General features: G+C 39.6%; 1 pseudogene; it reads left to right on the forward strand.

Annotated features, from left to right (window-relative positions):
* LOC141418048 (elongation factor 1-alpha 1 pseudogene) overlaps positions 1 to 19,712 on the forward strand; it is a 45,055-nt pseudogene extending 25,343 nt beyond the window's left edge.
* Positions 19,713 to 21,700: the final 1,988 nt, after the last annotated feature.

Here is a 21,700-nt window from a genome sequence, read left to right on the forward strand (position 1 = left end):
CCTCCTGTGGCCAACAGACCCACTGGCCTGCTCTTCCAAGGCATTGGATGGGACCATACATGCCAACAAAGTCTGTGCCTAATGCTTTACATATAGTTGTCCATTTTTTAAACAGTGAAGGTTGGTGTAGGAACAACAAAGTACAGCATTGTAGTAACTGCAATCATGAGGGCAGGGAGAAGGACCCATAGCCAAGGTGCAGACTATAAGAGGAAGGAGAGCACAAAGAGCAGGGTACACAGGATGAGATATCCACCACTCAAGTCTACTTGTTGGGGCCATACACACTCAGGGGGAGAAGTTGCCCACAAGCTGACACTCAGAATAAAGGGGACCAGAATAAAAACAGCCCACAAAAAAGGGAGGAAGAGGCATAAGTTATGTGTTTGAGGTGTTCCTTTTGTAAAGATATTTGAGGTCTTCCACTGGCTCACAGGAGCTCTGGTGTCCAATGTTTGGCTCAGGAGATCTGAATCCAGGAGCACAGCCAAGCAACCTTAATTCCTGTGGGGGTAAATAATAAAACCGGGTATGGCCCTTCCCAAGGGGTTCAGAGAGACCCTGGGAGTTATGGGGGAGTTTGATAAAGACTAAATCTCCAGGACAAAAGGTAGCTGGGGAGAGGCCTTGGGACTGCTCCCTCCCTACTTCAGAGAGGACCTGCTGGAACTTGGCTAGTTGAGTGATGTGAGACTCTAGGTTTGTTACTTCAGGGTCTCAAATTAAATCTTTTTGGAGAAAGAGTCTCCCATACAAGACTTCAAAGGCAGTAAGGCCCATTTTATTTGGGTATTTCTAAATCAGATTGAGGCTAGAGGTAGTAATTTTTGCCTGGGAAAGTGAGTTTCTTGAGCCAATTTAGACAGGGGTGTCTTGAGTAGTCCATTGGTTCGCTCAACCTTGCCTGAGGATTGGCGTCTCCAGGCACAGTGGAGATGATATTTGATTCCAAAAGCCTTAAAAACTCCCTGAGTGACTTTGGCTTGGAAGGCCAGCCCATTGTCACTTTGAAGAGTCTGGGGGAGTCTGAATCTAGGGATAATCTCAGTAATTAGCACCTTAACTACTTCCCAGGACTTTTCAGAAGAGCACGGGAATGCTTCAACCCACCTAGTAAAGGTATCCACCAGAACCAGAAGCAAACTAGAGGCTGGGCCCCCTGGTAGGTGGGTGCCAGTCCTCCCCTGGATATGTCCCCTGCCTCTGAGTTCAGGGATAGGCAGTGCAGTGTTGCAGGGGTTGTTATGCTGACAGATTTCACATCCTCTAATAATATGTTGGAGAGTACCTCCAAATTTTATTCCCTCAAATAGCTGCCTTGCCAAGAGAATGTCTTATGGACCCCAAGGTGATTGGTCTGGTGTAGGGTTTTTAGAACCTTCCATTGGCTACTCTATGGGAGAAATAATTTGCACTCAGGAATTATCCACCATCTTCTATGATCTAAGCAATAACCTCTCCTGGAATGTTTGATAGGAGATCCTTCAGTAGTTAATGATCCTTGGTCTTTCCAAAGAACCACATGAGCATGCAGGACCAGGAAAGAGTATTTAGAGTCTGCATAGATGTTGGCAGTTTTTCCATCAGATAGTTGTAATGGCTTAGTGAGAGTTATCAGCTCAGCCAATTGGGCACTAGTGGAAGGAGGCAGAGGTTTAGTCCATAGGGTCTCAGTGAGAGAGACCACAGCCACCCCTGCTCATCTAATTCCCTCCCAGACAAAGGAACTTCCATCCATGAAGAGAATGAGGTCTGGTTCCAGTAGTGTTTGGTCAAGGAGGTCAGGCCTAGCTGAATAATATTCAGCTAGCACCTCCTCACAGGCATGTATGAGTGGGTCCCCCTCAGTGGGGAGGAGTGATGCCAGATTTAGGGCAGGGCACACCTGAAGGCTCACATCTGGGCATTTTAATAATTGGGCTTGACACTTAAGTAGCCTGTTGACCAATAACCATAGTCCTCCTTTAGCTGTTAGAAGTCCTCCTAGATCATGTGGTGTATATATGGTTAAGGGCTGTCCAAGAATTAATTTCTGGACCTCTAGGATCAAGAGTCAGGTTGCTGCCAGGGCTCTTAGGCACCCAGGCCACCCTTTAACCACATTGTCTAGTTCTCTGCTTAGATATCCCACTGGTAGTGGAGTGGGCCCTCAGTGCTGGGTTAGTACTCCTAGGGCTGTCCCCCCTCTTTTTCATAGACATACAGCTAGAAACAGTCTTGGGTGGGCAAGCTCAATGCCAGGGCAGTTTAGAGTGACAGTTTGAGGGCCCTAAAAGACTTTGTGTTTTCAGGGTCCCATTCTAAAAGGCATTGAGAGCCTCACTGAGCTTCATTTAGGAGCTGGTATAGGAGTCTGGCAAGGGCTGCATATCTCAGGATCCAGATTCTGCAAAATCCTGTAACTTCCAAGAGCTCTCTCAGCTGCTTTGTGGTCTGGGAGAGTGGGAAATGGAAGATTGGTTTGACTCACTCATGACTCAGGTAGCAAGTCTGTCCCTTTAAGATCACACCTAGGTAGGTGATGTGAGGGAGGCATAATTGAGCCTTTTCCTTAGAGACTTTGTATCCCTGGAGGCCAGAAAGTTTAAAAGGAACTCAGTCACCCTGGAGATGAGGGTCTCTGTGGCGCTGCACAGAAGTAAGTCATTAACATATTGAAGAAGGGTGGCCTCTGGGTAGTGCCAACCTAATAAGTCTCTGGTTAGGGCCAGTCCAAAAAGATGAGGGTTGTCTCTAAACCCTTGTGGCAAAACTGTCCAAGTCATTTGTTGTGAAGGGTTTGTGGGATCTTCAAAGACAAACAAGGGCTGACTGTTAGGATGCAGAGGAATGCAAAAGAAAGTGTCCTTTAAATCTAGTACGAGTAATATTGGGCTCTTGAGGGTATTTGAGTATAGGGATTGGGAACAGTTGGGTGGAGGGGAATGACTGCTTCATTAATGAGCCAGAGGTCTTGAACCAACCTCCATTTTTTTGGTCCCTTGCAGACACCAAGAATAGGAGTATTGTAGTGACTGGAGCAACTGATTAGTAGCCCTTGTTTTTTTAAGGAATTTATGATAGATAAGAGGCCTCTTTGTCCCTCAGGCTTGAGGGGATACTGTTTATGATGTGGAAACTGCAAGGGATCTTTGAGTTTTATTTGAGTTGGGGGTGCTGTTCTGGCTCACCCTAAAGTTATTCCATCAGTCCACACTGTGGAATCTACTTGTTCCTGAAGAAGGGGACAGCAGAAATAGTCCATCTGGGTGATAGTAAATCCCATCCCAGCAGGAGCACTGGAGTTTCAGGGACTATGAGGAAAGAGTGACAGAAGTGGAAGTCTCCCCAAAAGCAGGCCAGAAGCTGGGTAAAATAGCCCTCTAGGGACTAGTCAAATATGCCCCGAAGGATAACCTTGTTATTGGACTGGGGACCAGGAGAGAATAGTAAGACAGAGAAATGGGCTCCACTGTCTAGGAAGAAAATGACCTTTCGCTTCTCTACCGTTATGGTTACCCAAGGCTCCTCAACATTGGAGTCTGGACAGGAGGCCCCAGGACCCATCAATCCATAGGAGGTGGCACCCCGCCTTCATCTGGAGATGGAGGCACTTAGACCTCCAGTGGTTACCTTTGCAGAGAGGGCAGGGTCCTGGTGGGGGCCGGAGCTGTCTCCTGTGCTGTCCCCGTTTTGGGCATTCTCTGCAGAAGTGCTCCTCCTGTCCACAATGGTAGCAAGCTCAGGATGTAGGCCCAGTTGGGTGGGTCACTCCCTGAGACCTGCAAAAAGGTCATGGTGTCTTTTATCCTTTTCTTTCTTTTTTAGTAACATCCCAGTTATAGTATACAGACATAGCTAGTTGTATTAGTTGGTCCAATGATTTTCTCCTTCAGCCACAGACTTTTTGGAGTTTTCTACAGATATCTGGGACTGACTGAGTTAGAAATTTATCTTTGAGGAGAACCTCTCCTACCCATGACTTGGGGTCCACTGTGGTATGCTTTCTGACAGCACCCTTAAGGCACTATAGAAAGGGGGTTTTCTTCAGGGCCTTGTACTACAGTCACCTGGGAGTAGTTCAGAGGTTTGACTTTGGCCCTTTATAGCCCTTCCACTATAAGATGGATGAAGTGGCATCAACGCCATTCATCCTCCTCACCATTTTGATCCCAATGTGAATCTGCCAAGGGGACTGTCAGTGCCCTTATTCTCTCATTTTCAGGTGCTCATTGTAGATGAAAATTGTTCCCAACTTTAGTGGCTTGGACCAGGACCCATTGCTTTTCTAATGAGGAAAGAGTCTGGTCTAGTAGAAGCATAAAATCCTTCCATGCCAATTCAAAAGTTTGGATCACAGAGATAAAGGCTTGGATGTATTGGTCTGGGGCATCAGTATAGCTACCCAGATCTTTTTTAATCTTCCTTAGATCTGATAACTGAAAGGAGACATAGACTCACCCTCTTCCTCTTCCTACCATTGCCTGTTGAAGAGGGAAACACCCATTAGGAGGTTCTGAATATTGGGGTGGCTTAGAAGGTAGGGTAAAGGGTGGAGCAGTAGGGATGGTGGCCTTTGTCATTGTTAAGTGGTTTTTTTGGACCTCCTTCCCCATGTTTATCCTGTGGCTTACAAAGAATGGCAAGTGTTTGAGTATCTAGATAGCAATTTTTGAGCCATACTGGGTGGTCTCGGAGATAAAAGAAAAGCTGTATACAAGGGACCTCAGTCCACTTTTCCTCCCTTTTACAGAAAAGGTCTAGTTGGAGTATGGTATTATAATGTAAGGAACCTTGTGAAGGCCAGTTCTCTTGGTCACCCAAAGGATACTGAGGTCAGGCCTCAGTACAAAGAAAGATGAGGGTCCTTTTCTTAAGATTAATAGGATCAAGGTCCTTAACGCTTAAGTAAACAGTCCAGCGAGACCACTTGGGTCCTGAGGTGGGAAGATTGGAGGGGGCAGGTCCCATCTAGAAGAACAATAACAATAAAAAACTGGGTCAGTCCCTTCTTGTTGGCATCCTGACTGAGGATTGGCTTAACCAATGAGAGCAGGAGTCCCTGTCTCATGACTTCCTTCTCACCATCTGTGACCAGGACCGAAGGAAGCGACTAGTCGGAATATGTCACTTGACTGAGGTAGTGAGAAAAAAACCTCTAGGATCCTGCCTTTTAGCTAACAGCAGGCAGCCTCTTTGCCTGTAAGGTTAGAGAAGGGCGTTCAGAGGGAGTCCTAGGGCAATCACAGTGCCACAAGGGACAACTAGTGTTAATAATTGGAGGAAAAAAATTTTTTATGCTGAGGCCAAAAGTATAGGAAATTTTAAATGAGAAGCATAGCAACACCCATTTTTTGCTGTTCCTGGAAGGTTACATTAGTGCTTTTTTTTTTTTTTTTTTTTTGCCATAACTTTGAGATAAGAATTGACTCCAAGGGCTCAGTCAGTCAGGTCCAAGGTGTGAGGTGGGACTGGGAACAAGACCTGTACAAAGTGCCACCCCCCACCCCCACGCCCAGGCCAAGTAACCCTGTCTGTCCATGCCTGACACTGCAGCCCACCTTGTATGGCTGGTGACTTTGGATGTACTCTGGGCCCTCTCTATGGATTACCTTAGCTTTTGGCAGGCATTACCACTACACCCAGGGACCAACATCCCTGTGCATGAGCATGTCTGTTTGTTTTCCCACCTCCCCTTGTGGGGGTGGAGCTAGGGCATGAATGCCGCATGGCCTCAGTTTTCTGCAGAAAACTTTGCCTCTGCCAGCACCTAACAGTTGATTTAAAGCTGCTTTGGATTGAAGGGCCTGACAAACTGGGTGTGGGAATAACTTAGGTGAACTATTTTGTTTTGCCCCTTATTGGGAGAAGGGAAGCAATCTTGAGAGCATTTTGTTCATCAGTCTCATGGCAGATCTATCAGACCCAGTGTCTCCTCTTCAGAATGCAGAAATGCAGATTTACAACTCCTCCTCAGGAAGCAGGAATGCAGATTTCAGGATGCAGGAATGATAGTGCTCTCCAGGGTGGGGATGGGATACTCACTCATCTGCCTTAAGTCTTCAGACCCAACACAAGAGAATTCTGCCAAACATTTAAAGAATACTTAGAATCAATCCTCCTCAAAATCTTGAAGAACAGAGAACATTCATGCTATGGATTGGACAGAATTTCATGTTTTAGAAGCTTGTTTCCCAGTGTGGTGATGTTGAGAAATGGTGGAAGCTTTTAGAGTGGAGTCTAGTGGAAGGTGATTAGGTCATGATGACATTTGTGAAGAAATTAATGTTAATCTCACAGAGTTGGGTCTTCTCAATGAAGTATCTTAGTTCTCATGACAGTTGAAGAAGTTATGGACATCCATTGCACAATAATGTGGGTATACTTAACACCACTAAACTAACACTGAATAATGGCAAAAATTATAACTTGTATGTTACGTGAATCAGTAGGTATTCCAAGTGCAATGAAAAAGCAGTCAGAGGAACGAGTGCTTGATGTTCACATTTGTTGAATGAGAAATAACAAGGAAAGAAAAACAGGGATGCAAAGTAAGTAAAATATATACAGGAGTCTGTCTTTTAAATGCCAGAATATGTACATTTATAAGAATGAATAAATGTTTTTCTTCAAAGAATTAATACTTACTTAATTATCATTGTATTTTTGGTCTAGGGCTGCTATAACAAAATACCACAGACTGTTATTTTTCTCACAGTTTGGAGAAAAGAGAAGTCAGAAAGGAAGGCTGAAAGTTCAAGATTAACTTGTTAAGTTTAGCTACTCCTAAAGTTTCACTCCTTGACTTGAAGATGGCCTCCTTCACTCATGTCCTCATATGGCCATTTCTTTGTGAATGTGCATTCCTGATGTCACATTTCTTATTGTCTTCTTCTAAGGACATTGATCAGGTTGGATTAGTGTCCCACCTTATTTAGCTTTCTTTGGCTCTTTATTTACCAAAAAGTCCTTGTCTCCAGATATAGTCACATCTAGAGGTATATTGGGGTTAGGATTTCAACATATGAATTTGGGAGGGACATAATTCAGTTCACAACAATTACTTATTGAGTTTTACTTTCTTAATTAGTTGTGAGTTTTGCTAAAGAAAAACAAAAGAGATGTGGGCAAATAAAAGTACAGCTTTTATATTATCACCCACGGCAAATAAGAAGTTATATTTCTTTCCTTTTTTTAGCATCATCACCCACTTATCCATCAAACCATATTTTATTTTGGCAGTTCTGGGGTTTTGAACTCAGGACCTGGCACTTAGGCACTCTACCTCTTGAGTGATGCCCTGCTCCTTTTAGCTTTAGCTGTTTTCCAGAGAGGGTCTTGAATTTTTCCCCAGGACTGACCTCAGGTTTTGATCCTCCTAACTATGCTTCATCTATGTGGGAACAAGACACAACAAAATACACTGAAAACTGTTGAACATACAGAATGGGAGAAGAAAGCAAGGGAGTGCAGCGGAGGGGGGGTTACATTGACTTAAGCATAATACATGTACACGCACAATAGCAAGGAAAAAATCTCACTGAACAATGAACAGACACCTAAATAATGAAGGACAAGAACGTAAAACAGGTCACGGTAAAGAGAGGGCACTAATGAGGGGGGAAGGTAAATGAAGAAAGTAAAGAAGGTGAATATGATTGATATACTTTATATGTAAATATGAATATGGAACAAACCTCTTGAAATCACCCTAAGAAGAGGATGAAGGTAGAAAGGAGAATAATGGAATGGATGAGCCAATTCTGGGTATAATACATATACATATGCACATACTTATAGCTAGATAGATGATAAATAGGTAGGTAGATAGAGATATATGGAAATGTCACAATGGAGCTCCTTGTACAATCATTATAAACAAACAAAAATGTCTTTTTTTAAAAAAATGAAGGACAGGAAAGTAAAACAAGTCCTGTCCAGAGGTTGGTACCAGTGTGTCGGAGAGAACATAAGGAAAGGGTGAAGAAGGGCAATATGGTGAAAATATGTATCCATGTATGAAGACAGAACAATGAAACCTGTTGAAAGTATTCTAAGAAGTGGGATGGGAGGGAAAACAGATAAAGATGAAGAGGGTAATTCTAACTAAGATACATTGTAAGCACTTATGCAAATGTCACAATGTACCCCCAGAACAATTATGATATGCTAATTTTAAAAACCCATGCCACCATGCCCAGCTTTTTGTTGAGATGGGGTTCGCACTTTTTGTGGGCTGACCTTGAGCTATGATCCTCCCAATCTCCATCTCCTGAGTAGTGTGATTGCAGGCATGCACCACCACCCTTAACCATATTTTTAGAGGTATTCACCATAGGCATTCATGATTTCACAAATACACACAGCTTTTTTTGTACATGGTTTGTTGGCTATTTTATGTTTTGCTCAGTATCAGGAAAAAGACATCAAAAAGCATGCTATCAAGGCTAAGTGAAAGTTTAGAAGAACGTCCCTATAATCTGCAAGTTTGTTCCTAGGAGATTTCACATCCAGAGGGAAAGCTGAAAGCAACACTTTTCCACAAAGGGTTTTAGTATTCTGACCTCTAGACTTCCTCTGGGCTGGGAAGTATTTTCAAATGAAATTAAGAAATCTATAAACACTTCAGATGGGCTTTTTAATATTCTAGATGAAAATTGGATTAAATTTTGTTCCTTGGAAACCATATATGTTTTCATTTTTCCAGGTTAATTTTCAAGCTATCCAATAAAACTTTCCACTGCCATTAATTTTCCCTTCTGAATTTTCACCTGATTTACTCTTTAGGAAATTATATTCTTGTACACATTAATTTTCTCAGTTGTCACCTGACTTTAGTAAATATTTATAATAGACCAGCTGAGCAAACTGTATTAACTGAACACACACATATTTTATTACTGACAAAATACAGCTCAGCAGCAGTTTTCCGTTCAAAAGGTTGACTGGTATATTTAAGAGCATACTGGTGACTGGTGTGTTTAAAAAGCATATTGTTGAGCGGGTGTGTTGGTTTAGTTTCTCTAAATGAAAATTTACAAGATTAAGTAAAAACCCCAATTCACATCTTTCTATAATTTATGAAGAGTTATGTGTTGAATGTTTCCTTTTTAGTAATATAAGACTAGGCATGTCTTTTAATTAGTAAAGTAAAAAAATATGAGATAGTAATTTGGAACAATTTCTAAATGGTTGAGACAATGAGATTATTAAAATTTAAGTAGTATTTGAAGAACCAATCTGCCATAAGAGTATTTTTGTTCAAATAATTTAATATTGCCAACTATAATATTCTTAAAAGGACAGTGAAATTTAGGGATATTATTCTCTAAATACTATTTATAAAAGCACAAGCTTTACTTTCTTGATTCTCTTACAAATATTGATCTACATTGAATGTTCTTTAATAAGTTGCATATTTTTATTTGTAGATCAAAGTGCTAATGAAATGCATTAGATTTGATTAGATCACTCTAGTCCACCAGTGGTATCTTTAAATACAGCCTACTGCATTTTTTAGAAGTCATTCTAGTTCAATGGGAATACCAGCTAGTGAATTGGTTACCAGTCATGGCCATATTACATTTAGATGAGGTAATCAGGATGTTAAATTTCAAATAGAATAATATTTTTTTCTACCAACCTAGAAATGCTGGCACATAAAACAGTTCTACATTCCTGAAAAAATAAATAAATAAATTGTAGTCATAGTAGGAACTTAAAAATGTCAATTAAAATTTTTATATTACCCAAATATTGCTTTTTTTAAATTTTCCTAAAAACACAGAAGAGCCAGTGCTTTTTGACTGCCAGCTTAGATGGGACCCTTGTGTCCATTACAATAGCATAACAAGTCATTTATTTAATAGTCAATTTCTGTATAACATTTGGAACACTGAAACTCTCTTGTCTACTGGGGTCATCATAGCAGGGTAAGTATGACAGCATTAAACCCAGGAAACCTCCTTGGTGAACAAGCTAAGATACAAGCAGAGACACTCGGGACAGTGTCTCCTCATTCTCCACACAGATGTTACACAAGGCACACCTTCCATCCAGAATTGTTTCTCTGCCACCCAATGCACCTTGTCACTATCTTTTCATTAATTTTATGGTCTTACAAAATATAAATTAACTTTAGTATCGGTTATGAAAAACATTGAAAATGAAATATGGAGCTACATATGGTGCCTGACAGGGTCAAATAAAATGCTTTTAGGTGGGTTTTGTCAGTGTTTTTTTTCTTTGAATGAGGAGTTGATTACATTTATAATTGATTTCTGTGCTTCCAGTTCACCATCAAAACATGACAAAGTCATAGATGATTCTGCCTTTGGTCAGAACGTCTTTCCTGCCAACACGCCTACCTAATCTTAAAATGAAAAAAATGACATGTTTACATATAAAATCTGGCTTTCTGACTGCATTTGATGGTTGGCAGGAACTGGAAAGGAAACAGCTATCCAACAACCACATTACTAAGAAAGCAGGCTTCTTTTGCAAAATTTATTCTTGATTCTTTTGGGGTTAGACAGCCAAATGTGATTAGAATGAGGATTGCTTCTAACACCAGTTATCTTCTGCTTGTCTCTTTCTACAGGGTCTCCTCTTCACTCATGAAATCCCTGAAACTAAGTAATCACATTTATTTGGCTAACTCTGACCATCTCCTGCCCCACCCTCCAGACCAGCAATTCAACCTCAAGCTTAGCATTTCCATCTTTACATTCATCTAACACCTCTGGCTCCAACATGTGTTCAAAATGGAACTTCTCATCTCTGCCGTCTACTTCCCTTCCTTTTCATACTCCATACATCTCCCTTCTTTCTTTTCAATTAGCTTTCATCCATCTTTGAAATCATGTATGGGCCCTTCTTCCATTGCCTCCCACCCAGATTCTTCATTGACCTTTTTCCAAGCACAGCTCCTGTTTTTGTGTGAACTATTGCCAAAGTTTCCAGACTTCCCTTGTAGCAATCAGATTATCTTCTGCTTTAAGATGTGTCTACCTACAGCAATGTTGTCTCAGACTACCATTACCCCTTATGGCACATTTGTACAAATCAGAAAAGGCATTCAATCTTCAAGACACTTGTCTTCCATGTACCAAGAAACTTGTCATTATGGAATATCCTTATCCTTATTGTGACTGAAACATAGTCATAATACATCTAGAAATCTAAAGAGTCATCCTATGAATGGCACTGTCTACGGTTTTGCCATTCACAATCTGTACACAACAGGCAGCCATGATCCTTCTGTCCCTAAATTCCATACATTTTAATGGCCCCTCATCACCTGTGAAAATAAGTACACAACCGTTGGTTCACAGGAGACTCGCCATACTTCAGTCTGCATCTCTGGTGTTATCTCCTGTTCCTTACCTCCTCACATGTGCATTCTCCACTCTACCTGGCACACTATCTCAGAACTGACTCATACTTGCCTGGTACTCCCTGACTCCTTTTTAAACTGTAATATCTCACCCCTTTTTTAAATGTCATTTCTTCCACAAAGCATTATCTATATCCCATCCCAAATTAGAAGCTAGCATTCTTTCTCCTGAACTCAACTTTATCTTGTTTACAAGCTTGTTACAAATGGATGATAGGCTGCCTTTTATTATAGTCATTTGCTCATTTGGTTGATCCTGGACTAGATGGCAAACTCTTTGAGAGAGAGATTGTGTTTCATTTTATGTCTTCTTCAAGGTCAAAGTTAGGCAGAACTTTTTTAATTCACTTAATTGTACTAGAAAGGATGAAATAGATATTTTGTGATTTATTTTAAGTTATCCTATGCCTAAGGAACCTTATCAAAAGGAGTTTTTTAATTTCCTATTTAATTGCCCCAAAGCAGAATTCACTATACTTCTAGTCTTTGCATCTGCATTTTCTTCTATTTACTTTACTCCCCTAATAGCTGGATGACCCCCTATTTTGATTACACATGTAACCCATGAGACATGTGTTACTATTTCATTTTGCTCAGCTAAGAAGTGCAAGCATGTTTTCTTCATCTCTTTGTCTTGTAAAGCTAATCAATCACTGATTTTATAAGTCATCGTTCCCCCAACATCTTCAGGGTAAATAAGTAAGAAAACTCTTGGACTGGGGGCATGGCTCAAGTGGTAAAGCACCTGCCTGGCAAGCACAAGGCCTTGAGTTCAAACCCCAGTACCACCCAAAAAAAGAAACATCTTGCAGAGGGGGTGGTTCCTTATTCAAAAAGAAGTGATCCAGCTCACAAATAATTATAGGACCAGAAGTACTTTTGGTCTTCCATCTGCTGAAACTGTTAACTCTCTGTGGATTTCAAAAAGATCAATATGTCAATTGAATTGAGAACTGTTAATTCATCTTATCACTTTTTTTTTGCTGTTAAATCTATATTTAAGAATAGAGACTATTGGGGAATAGAAGGGAAACATTAGGAGCAGGAAGAAGATAAGGGGGGCAATGTAGGATGCATATGATCAAAGCAGGTTTTTTTTTTTTCTTTTATTTATATGTACATACAATGTTTGAGTCATTTCTTCCCCCTTCCCCCTGCCACCTCTCTGCCCTCCTTCCCCTCCCTCTATCCGCCCCTCCCCACCCCCACCCCCCACCCCGCTACCAGGCAGAAACTATTTTGCCCTTATCTTTAATTTTGTTGAAGAGAGAGTTTAAGCAATAATAGGAAGGACCAAGGGTTTTTGCTAGTTGAGATAAGGATAGCTATACAGGGAGTTGACTCACATTGATTTCCTGTGCATGTGTGTTACCTTCTAAGTTAATTTTTCTCGAACTAACCTTTTCTCTAGTTTCTGGTTCCCTTCTCCTATTGGCCTCAGTTGCTTCAAAGTATCTGCTTTAGCTTCTCTGCATTGAGGGCAACAAATGCTATCTAGTTTTTTGGGTGTCTTACCTGTCCTCATACCTCCCAAGTGTGCTCTTGCTTTTATCTTGCTATCAAAGTCCAATCCTCTTGTTGTGTTTGCCCTTGATCTAATGTCTGCATATGAGGGAGAACATATGATTTTTGGTCTTTGGGGCCAGGCTAACATCACTCAGAATTATGTTCTCCAGTTCCATCCATTTACTTGCGAATTATAACATTTCGTTCTTCTTCATGGCTGCATAAAATTCCACTGTGTATAAATACCATCAAAGCAGGTTTTATGCAGGTATGAAAATGTCACAATGAAGCCCATTAACTTATGCAATTAATATATACTAACAAAATCAAAGATTAGATATCTGCAAAAAAAAACTATACATAGTACTAATAAGAAATTAAATAATTACCATATTTGATTCAATTTGGATTAACTTATAAGTATATGATAAATGCATAGCTTTTAAAGCATATCTATGTATGTTTCTCAGGACCATGGCATCCTAGATAAGTGTCAAAAGCTAGACCCTGAATGCCAAGTAAGGTGGTGATTGTCAAGGACAGACATATGTCAATGCAAAAGAGGTTGACAATATTTATATTTTAAAAATCACTTTGAAACTCCATCTATATCAATTCTTGCTTTTGACTGAGCTTAACAAATAAATATTGTCCTTTGTATTCAATTATCCTCTAAGATGAGGGCAATGGAAAAGTTTGCTGCCACTGATAAACTAATTTTCTACCTTATTACCAAATTATGAATATATTCACCACCATCCCCCTCTTTTTTACCTCCCAGGAAGATCGAAGTTACCCGAGAATGAGATTTTACTTTCTAGGCTCCCAAATCCATAAGAACCCAAACACTGAAGAACTCACAGGATGGTAATCTTATATCACAAGGACTTAAAGTTCACATTCCCACTCAAATCTGAAATCCCTCTAAAGCATACCCAACATGGGATCATCTAATCTCAACTTGAATGTGTCTAGTAATGGAAAAGATGATTATGTCACAGATAAGTTAAACCTTTGGGTTCATTCCAGACTTCAGAAAACACTTCCTTATGGTGCACTAAACTCTACATTTTTATCTAGCTTCCCATTAATTCCTACTTCTGCCCTCAAGTGCTACATATGATAAAAGAAATCATTAGTTCATATCATTTTCCCATCAGAATGTTTAATTAAAAAATGCTTTTCCCTTCCTTAGGTTTCAGTCCTAGATCTGCTACTTGTGAATTAAGAGCCTGGGAAAGTTACGTAGTCTCCTTAAGCCTCAATGTTCCATTTTGTAACATGGAGGTGCTAATAGCATCATCTTGGAATTGTCTTAAGTATTTCATTAGAAAGGAACTTATAGAAGAGCTTAGCACATTGTCGGTACCCCAGAGACTATTACAAAGATGTCTTTTCCTCAAGCATACTCTCTCAGTAACTTTCTCTCAATCCATCATGAACCCTCTGTTGGTAATATTACTCAAATTGCTCTTTTATGTGCCCTTTTCCACCTGCCTGGCAAACAAATAGAAACTAGTGATAATGTTGGTATAGCCCCAGACTGTTCTAATGACCCCTGCTCACTTACTCAAGTCCCATTTGTTCTTTTGATGAGATCTATTTTCTCTGCAGGCTGATGCTTAGCCCTGTATTTAAAAAAAAAAAAGACCACATGAATGACTGGCATTCCTTTCTTCCCTCTTGAAGTCTCCAGGTACCTCAGGCCAGCCTTTAGTCTCCATGCAGAATTACAGAATTACAAATTCTAGACTGTCATGGGTTTCCTTTCTTGTCTAGCTTGCCTCAGGTTTCATTAAAGTAAATAAATAAACACATACCCTGTGTTCTTTTTCATCAGTACCCTTGTCTGACCTGGTATTGGCCAGCTTATCTAGCAAAGTCATTGTGCTGTTGAACTAATGGTTTAGCTTTTCATCTTTTCAAGTAACAAAAAATAAATAAATAATTTTAGGCCAAGATTGACACATCCTTAGAATCACTTTGAGTCTTTGATAACACTTGATTTCTCACTGTAAGCATCTTTAAACTATACTTAGAAGTTTTTTTTTCATTTGCCTACAATTTTGTGATGTGCATGGATGTATACAGGATATCAGAGATCCCCTAGAACTGTTAACAAGAATTAATGTCTTCTATAACATGTTTTCACTTGTATGTGGAATCTAAAAAAGTTGGACACACAGAAGCAGAATGGTGATTACCAAAGGCTGAGGAGTGGAGGGAAGGGGAAGATAATTGATCAAAGGATACAATGTTTCAGATAGAAGGAATAAATGATAAATATTTGAGGTGGTAGATATGTTAATTAGCTTGATTCAATCATTCTACATTATTTGCATGTATCATAGTATCACTAGATACCCCATAAGGTAGACAAAAATACTTTGTCAACATACAATTTTTAACAAATGGTAACTTCCTTAGGAAAGTAATAGTGACAATTTCAGGTATGGGAAGAAGGTAGTATGAGATAGGTTTTCAACAAGAACTCTTGCCACAATACATGTCTCTCCCCAAAACAACTTGTACCACCTATGAATTTGTCCAACCTTAAATACAAATTTATTCATAATTACATGCCAAGAATGTACTTCTACATAAAGAGATATTTTATAACTGTTGCTTGATGTTTAGGGATAGGGGTGTTCACTATTAGCAGATGATTCTCTAAAAATTAAGGAATAATATAGAATGACAAAGAGAAGGATTTTTATGCCTTAGGAATAGATGGGGTGGGCTTTACGTTTCTCAATATTTTCTGAATGCTTTTGTTCTTTTCTATTGCTTTCTTAAGTCAAACTTTAAAATAAATTATCCAAGAGAACTAAAAGGACCCTATACTCAAATAGGTTTTTAACCAAACTAAACAAAAACACAACTTTATTGTATATTTCACGTATTTCCCAAAGAGGGAATGGCTGAAATTCTTCTCAAAGTTAGACTGTTCTCTGAACATATCTCTTCAACCTTTTCCATGAAGTTGTCCATGTTAAACATGAGTTCATTATTTGAGTACAACATACAGCAATATGTTCTTATTGATTTTGCTCACTTTAGTGACTGCCTTTTCTGAGAATAATTTTCTATTGGCTTGTTTTCTATTTTGAGAAGACATAGCAACTTTCATGAAGGACATATTATGAAAATGTAAAAGCAATAAAATACAAAAACAAATCAGTAACGCAATGGGTTGTATCACCTACTAAGCTACAAAGACATGTTAGGTCTTCTGTGCCACTCCCAATAAAGGGACTGTCCTAAGCCAGTCGAGGTGAGTAAGGGATAAAGACTAAGGCAACAATGAGGTCCATCCCTTGTTTTCACAAACATCCAACATTCTCCTTCATAAAACAAGAGGCAGCATGCTTAGCATTGTAAATAAAAATTATAGAAAACATGGACTTGCTAAGAATGAAAGACATTATGAGATCTCTTTGTGGAAATTGGTGGGTGGAGAGGAGGTGGATGGAGAGACGTGAGCCAATAAGAATAAGAGTCAACAATTAATCAATTTACTGGGTTTGCAATTTGATGTCCTGGGTAAAATCTTTCTTAAAGTAATGAAAGAAGAAAATGCTTAAGACCCATGGAATTACACATCCTTAAATACTTCAATTTTTAAGTATTTAAATAAAAAGTAGTTTATACATCCTAAACTTGCCATTGTTTTGAAGAATGTAACAGAGTTTCTCTAAGATATTTGTTGCCTTATTCTCTGGAAGCATCTCTCCAACTCAAGTTTCCTTTCCTTGCCCTGTATATCTTGGGGCTCCATCCCTACAGTCAGCCCTAAGCCATGATATCTTTTTTGGTGGTAATGAGATTTGAACTCAGGGCCTCCCACTTTCTAGGCAAGCACTCTACTGCTTGAGCCACTCCTTCAGCCCCATGTCTCAAGCTGTGAGACCTTGTCTCTGGCAAGGGTTCACATACTAACAGTGATTTGTTCGTCTGCCCCTGACAGGTCATACACTGGAAAGACCTTGAACTAGTAATCAGCAGTGTCATATCCACTAAGCCATTTATTAGCTGATTGACTTTGGGGAAATTGCTGAAACTTACATAATTTCAGTTTTCTTGAGTATTTAATTAGAATAATACTTGCCCATATGCATAATTCAAGAAGTAATTAGAGTCTTCTAAGGCCAGATACGTCTTGAGATTGGCGATAACCCTCTAAACTAGACCCTGTCTCTGTTCTTGAGAGATTTATGGTTTCAAAGGGGAGACAGGCATTTGGATTGGCAAGCAGAATACACAGTGCAAAGTGCCAAGTGAGTGGGGCAATGACCTTCTTGGAAGGGAAACATTCTTCAGCATTACTGATAAAAGACATCCCTGGTACTTAAACTTGTTGCAAACACATGCTATGAGTCAGCTAACAGAGGCAAAATATGTGTAGAGAAAAAAAAGTGAGATGAAAATGTTCATGACTTCTAGAGGAGTAGCCTGTAGACATAAGACTTCATTTCAGGGAATAGACAAAATATATGCAGATTTTTGTAATTATGTTTAATTTTGAGAAATAGCATCCTTACCTTTCATCAAATTATCAAAATGTCAAATGGCCCCAGAATGGATGGATGGATGGATAAATTATAGATAGATAGATAGATAGATAGATAGGTAGATAGATAGATGATAGATAGATAGAAAGGGAAAGATATATAATGTCTTCTGTCACTAGCTTATGTTCCCTGCCCCCCAAATTGTTGGTGTTTCTATATTTACCACTATACTACTTTTTTTACAAACATTTCAAATTAGGGTATGTTAATTGTACAAATGGGTTACATCATGATATTTTCACATATGTGCATATTTCTACCATATTTGCCACATCTATTATTCTTTCTTATCCCCCTTACAAGACTCTTCAAATATAGTAAATGTCAGCACTATAAAGAGTTGTTGAAAATCCTCTTCAAGATTTTCAAGTAAACTAAGATCTAGTTCCCATCCAAAACAAACAAACCAAAAAAATTATAGTTTCTATAATCACCATTTCTGTGAAGAAGTGGTCTTATGAATTATTTAAATTAATATGCTTCAAATTAGAAATTTACTACATATCATATAAAGATGTCCAACAAGGTTTTATCCTAAAAGAACATGTACAAAGAAAAAATAGCTTCATTTCTTTCTATAATTGATTTGATCTTGTCTCAAGACACTTACTGCTGGATATTAAGAGGGGAAAACATTAAATTTCCCAAGTGAAAGCATCACATATCTTCTGATCTAATAGAGAACTCATACAAAGTCTGTATTCTTTTGTTGGGAATAATGAAACATGCAGAAATTCAAGTGGCATTGTATCAGGGATTTGCTTTAAAATGGTTTTGAAGGAAAGAAAAAGATGATAAAGGGGAGGGCAGAGGATGAGAAAAGAGTAAAGGGGAGAAAAAAGGAAACAAATAGAAAAAAAGAGCTTTTGTGCAACCAAAACCTAGTTATCATGAAAATTATCCCCAAATTAAAGCCAAAAAGGAAAAAGAAAGACTCATATCGTTATCATTATTGGAGTCACAGATTTGGGCAGGTTCCCCAGTACTAGCCACCTAATCTACAAGTGTGGTGTGATCAACAAAAGAACCATGGAAAGCTGTGAAAGGAGGATACTGGGAAGGGGCTCCTCACAGATGCCTGGGTCTTGAATAAACTGAAAGCTGAACGTGAGCACCATTGATATCTCCCTGTGGAAATTTGAGGACAGCAAGTATTAGGTGGTGATTCTGATGCCTCAAGACACAGAAACTTCATCAAACACATGACTGCCAGCACATCTCAGATGAACTGTGTTGTCCTGATTGTTTCTGGTGGTGTCACTGAGTGTGAAGCTGGCATCTCCAAGAATGGGCAGACACTGAGCATGCCCCCTGGCTTGTACACCAAGTGTGAAACAACTCATTGCTGATGTTCACAAAATGATTTCTACTGAGCCACTCTAGAGCCAGAAAAGATAGGAGAAAATCATAAAGGAAATTAGCAGCAACATTAAGAAAATTGGCTATAAATCTGACACATTAGCATTTGGCCGGCTTTATGGTTGGAATGGCAATGCTGTGAAATCCATTTGCTTTAAGCTCTAGATCACATCCTATCATTAATTAATTCAACTCATCATCCCCTTGAACCTGCCCCTCCAAGGTTCTCTGCGAAATTGGTGTCACTGGCACTCTTCATGTAGGTCAGAAAGAGACTGGTGTTCTCACATCCAGCATGGTGGTCACCTTTGCTCCAGTCAATATCATAAGTGAAGTAAAGTTTGTTGAAAGGCACCATGATGTTCTGAGTGTATCTCTTCCTGCAGACAATGTCAAGAATGTGATATTTGTTGTGGCAATGTTGCTGGTGACAGCAAAAATGCCTCACTAATTCAAGCTGGTTTCACTGCTCAGGTAATTAACCTAAAGCACCTCTGCTAAGTCAGCACTGGCCGTGCCCCTGTCCTGGGTCACCACACAAGTCACATTGCTTACAAGATTGCTGAGTTGAAAGAAGGGACTGCCATTCTGGTAAAAAGCTGGAAAATTACCCTAAATTCTTAAAATCTGATGACACTGCCATTGTTAACATATACTGCCATGTGTGTTGAGAGTTTCTGACTCTTCCTCCACTGGACTGTTCTGCTGTTCTTGACATGAGACAGCCAGTTGCTGTGAGTGTCATCAAAACAGAGGACAGGAAGGCTGCTAGAGCTAGCAAAGTCACCAAGTCTGACCAGATAGCACAGAAGACTAAATCAATATTACTCCTAACCCTGCCACCCTGTCTCCGTCAGTGGTGGAAGAACATCTCAGAGCTGTTGTCTCTGCTGGCCATTTAAGTTTAATAGTGAAGACTGACTAATTGTAATAGTGTATCACAAAACCATCAGAAGGGAAGGAGAATGCTTGGTGTAATGTGTGTGTGTGTGTGTGTGTGTGTGTGTGTGTGTGTGAATTTTAAGTTATTAGGTTTTTTAACTACTTTAAGGTTTTGTTTTGTTTTGTTTTGCAATGGTGCAGATTGAATCCAGTGTTTTGTGCATACTAGGCAAGTGCTTTACCACTGAGCTATACACCCAGCTTTAAATCAGTACTTTTTAATGAAAACAACTTTACCAAAAATCTATCACAGAATCTTAAGACCCATTAAAACAAAGTTTAATGAGAAAGAAAAGAAAAAGAAAGGTGATCTGAACATGTGAACATAACAATATCTTAATAATTCTAGAATTGAGATATATGGTGGTTTATTACATTATTTTCTTTGTTTTTTTTACCTGTTTGAAACCCTCACCTAACAATTTTGTTTTAAAAGTGAGCACAAAGTAATTTACTTGAAATAAATATTCAGCCTTTCAGGTTCTTCCCCCACTTCTGGCATCTGGGACCATGAAGGAGTTTATGGCCAGGCTTGGTGACTCATGCTTCTAATCCCAGTACTTGGCAGAAGAAAGGAGTCAGAAGGATCATGATTTCAAGGCTAGCCTGGGCAACATAGTAAGACCCTGTCTCAAAAAGCAGCAACAAAACAAAAAACAAACAGGAGTTTATGCAAAGCTTCCTGCTGAAAAATTCGTGGCTACTGCTCTACCCCTCAGGCCTGTGTACTACTTTTGGGTTTTTATGTTGGCATCTAAAGTAAGGTGGCTCACCTGGCCACATCTCAAATTACTTGTGCTGTTATCTACTAAATTGCCACTGGTTTCTCTGGCACCATTGAGATCTCCTGGTGGTGTCTGCTGGTGTCTCCAGCCACTGGCCACCAGTAGAAAAATCCCTGCACTCTTCATCCTGGCCGTAGGCCTGAACAAACTCATCTTCCTTCTCTGCATTGCTGCACTGCCATACCCAACCACAAATGCACACACACACACACACACACACACACACACACGTGCACAGGTGACAGGCATGTGAGGCAAGCATCTGAATCCTGTGCATGACAGCTTAGGCCATAAGAAACCAGGAGCCTTGACCTCAAGTTAACATATCTTGCAAGCTCTCTGCTAATGGTGCACTGTGGCTCTGAATGAGGAGGTGTAACTGGGGTGAATGTGCAGGTTGTGCTGGAGCAGCTGCCTAGGAAATCAGGCTCCAGTCAGGTCATCTTCATCTTAATGCTACCATGGCACTCCGCCTCCCCATATCCACTGCCACAAATATTTTACCCCAAGAAAGGCAAACATAAAGACACTGCAATTTACTCAATTTCAAATCATTTACTGAAAAAAATATTGCACTATCTAAATTAGATTCCAAATAAGAAAATTAGAGAATATAAGCATGAGTTCCCTTTAGCTCAAGGACATGACTAGGAAACTCAGAATGTCAATGAAAAAGTAGCATCAGAACTTTTAGTCTTCCAAGTTTATCATTCTTTGTATAGTACTCCTCCTTTCTGTTTCTAACACTTCATAAATCACAAGCCACTTCAGTTAACAATGAAGTACAAAATCATTCCTAGTGTTCTCGCTGTTGGAGCTGTCTTAATCTGATTCCAGTAACCTGGAATTAAGGAAGAAATAAGGTAGATGTATTAAATCAGCAATAAGAAGCACTGTAAGAGGGCTGGTGATGTAGCTCAGTAGTTGAGTGCCTACAATGTGCAAGACCCTGGTTTCCATTCCCAGTGCTGAAAAGAAAGAAAGAGAAAGAAAGGGGGGGGGAGGAGAAAGGGAAGGAAAGGAAGACGAGAAGAAAGAAGAAAGGAAGAAAAGAAAAAGAAAAACAAACTAAAAGAAGAAAAAGAAGGAGGAGGAGGAGAAGAAAAAGAAGAAGCACAATGAACAAGAACAGAAGTTTCCTCATTGAAAAGAAATATAGTGGT

Source organism: Castor canadensis, chromosome 2 (assembly GCF_047511655.1).
Source record: "Castor canadensis chromosome 2, mCasCan1.hap1v2, whole genome shotgun sequence".
Lineage (NCBI taxonomy): Eukaryota > Metazoa > Chordata > Mammalia > Rodentia > Castoridae > Castor > Castor canadensis.